We start from the raw sequence: 3,164 nt of genomic DNA, 5'->3' as shown, positions 1-3,164 counted from the left end.
GTTCAGCAGTTTTAAAACCTTAGTGATAAATGAATGAATCAGTGTGGGAGGATGTCAAAATTTCCTTAAAAGAAAGCATTCTGCATAGAAATGCAGCAGTTGAAGGCAGTATAAAAACAGCAGCATTGGGCTTCCCTGGTGGCGCGGTGGTTGAGAGTCCGCCTGCCGATGCAAGGGACTCGGGTTCGTGCCCCGGTCCGGGAACATCCCACATGCCGCGGAGCGGCTGGGCCCGTGAGCCATGGCCGCTGAGCCTGCGCGTCTGGAGCCTGTGCTCCACAACGGGAGGGGCCACAACAGTGAGAGGCCCGCGTACCGCAAAAACAAAAAACAGCATTTATGCCATACTCACCAAGATACCTATTTCTCCATTTAACACATCTGCCCATTTAAACATAGACACCACCTCAGGGTGAAAAACACTATTAATCTAGAATTTGAATTTTAGAGACCAACATAGCCAACAAGTCTCATTTCAAGTTCACTTTGAGTGATGAAGACCTTAGGAAGGCTGCTTGGATCAACTGCTTTGAGAATTTGGAGGCCTCACCTGGCTCAGTGGGAAGAGTCTGTAATCAATTATTGCTGCCTGTCATGGCTGTGGGAGAGGGAAATCCAAGCCCACTTGCCATTTATTTGATTTTCTGATCCAGTATAACCCTCTTCACTTACAGCTGAGGAATCTGAGGCATTGGTGGGATACGGGGTTACATTTATGAATAAAGAGCTAGAGTGATTGGCCTAAGGGTAGACTGATATTGGGTTGGTCTCCTTTGCAGAATGCAGGTATCCTGATGTCAAGTTCCCTGCCCTTTCTTTCTACCAGTTGCATTCTAAATTCTGATTGTTTGGAATTCAACAATAGATATGACTAATATCCAGTTACACTATAATAATATAGTCTTAGTTCGTTCTACAAAAATAAATCATAATACTTAAATATATTCTTAAATCTTTTCAAGCCCCTAATATCTATCTTTCTGGAAGAAAAATAATTTCTTACTAAAACTTAATTTCTCTAAGACATTAAATCCGATAAGTGTACTGTTTTTCCTAGGCTTCTAATTCTTTAGCCTTCTTTCTCTCTGTTTAGAGAGTTTATAAATCTAACTGACTTAATCCCATTCAGTGTGATACTAGAACTAGCAATGAAGTGTAAAGGAACCATTAATATTCCAAATTCCTCGAAAATGCACACCATGGTGCCCTTGAGTAATCTCAAACTATTAGCCACAGTCCCTCGAAGCTTACAGCAAGCAGTATGGAATATCCATTGGCCCAGCATTTACCTTCTATAACCACACCCTATATAGAATTACTTTTTAGAAATTCAAATGAAATATTTCAGGTAAGCAAATAGTTGTTGCCATTGTCATAACTGAATATCTAATATCCACACAAACATAAAATAATGCAGTACTAACAGGTGTTGCTCTTCACTTAAATTTCCCCACATAATCTAGGTTTTTTCTCACCTCGTATACAGATATACTTATTTTAAAACTTACTTGAGTGCACTCAACAAGGTCGAGAAAACAATGTCTACAAAAGGCTCCTGGTGAAGAAACATGCAGAAACCAAGAGGATGGGTTGTAATGTATGCCTCGTGAGCACTTGGATTCTTCCACCATATTTGTCAGAACTCTCTGTACTATGTGTGCATTGGAAAATCGATGGCAAGTCTCTATTATGTGAGCCTTCTCTGAAAATCCTTTAACGCAAACAACACTTTTTAAAAAATAGCAAGGGATGGGGTAGTCATAGGGTATAATATATCTTATGACTTTCACTGCTTCGCCTCTCCAGCTGCCCATTGAAGAGATATTTTGGCTCAGGTTTACCTATCATGGCAGCATAGGCCCATGGGGACCCATGGAAGGTAATGAGGGGCTCCATTAACCAGTTTCCTTATTTCATAAGGCCTAAGGGAATAACACACTCACCAATAATAAGGCTGCTAAAGCTAGAGTGTCAAATTACTTTGGGGCAAAATCTTATCAGCTTCGTATGAAAACTCTTATTACTTCATGCTGATAAGAGTCTCTGACTGGCAACTATGTATGTGTTTGACTAATAAAGTGTTAAATAAAAACAAATGAATTGTTTTGTTTGGATATTAAAATTTTTCAAAACACAGAGTCCCAGATGTAGAAGATAATCAGAGAAGACTCATTTATATTAAGGGCTCAATGTCAATTTAATAACTTTAGTAATGATGGTGCTGACAGCGCAATAGCTAAAACTTACGTGACACTTCCTAAGTGCCAGGAGCTGTTCTAAGCATTATACATACATTTACTTATTCAATCATCATAACAACCATATTAGGTAGGTATTATTAGCCCAAAGTAGAGTTATAAGATAAGAAGTGAGAAAAGGGAGACAGAGGACCATCAAATGACATGCCCACAGTCATACAGACAGTAAAGGCTGAAGCAAAAATTTGAGCCCAGGCAGTGTGCTTTAGAACACATTCTCTCAATTCTTTCCTTCAGGAAATATTATGGTTAAGGTCTCATTTTTAATTGGAACAAAGACCACAGAGCAGAGTGGCTTCCTTATCTATAAAATTAGGGATAGTGATAGTAGTCTTCTCAAGTTGTTGACAAGCTTTAAGAAATTCATTTTTATAAGACTTGAAACCCATACCTGGAACAAAATAAGTGTCATTAGGTGTTTGCCAGTGTTAACAACAAGACTTTTTAAACTACAAAGCTTTTTTTCTCCTCTTGAGCACAGATCGAAATCCTGAGGCCAACCATCTCACAAGTGTTCAGTATGGGTAACTTTGAAAATGATGTTGCTATTGTCTAACTACCAACAGGCAAGGAAATTCAAATGGCTGCCTAAAAACAAACCATTAACTTAGCTTACTGGTGAAAGCTCAGCCCTACCTTCCCTCTGCAATGGGAGGGGGAGAGGAGGAGGATGGGACACTTTGTGCATGAGTAGAGGTGTGTGTTAGCAGAGCCTGAGCACTGCCAGGGACCCTTGATGAGATCCTCATTCTTTTCTCCCTGTTCACAAACACTCCTGAGAGCCTGGTAATTTACCACTAAATCTGTGTGCACAGAAACAAACAAACTTTTAAACTATAACATTCACCACATGATATGTACATTCCTTGGACTAGCATATCATTGCATAATATTGTTCAGTTTTAA

Source organism: Lipotes vexillifer, unplaced genomic scaffold, assembly GCF_000442215.2.
Source record: "Lipotes vexillifer unplaced genomic scaffold, Lipotes_vexillifer_v1.1 scaffold265, whole genome shotgun sequence".
Lineage (NCBI taxonomy): Eukaryota > Metazoa > Chordata > Mammalia > Artiodactyla > Lipotidae > Lipotes > Lipotes vexillifer.
Note: the sequence above shows the minus strand (reverse complement) of the source record.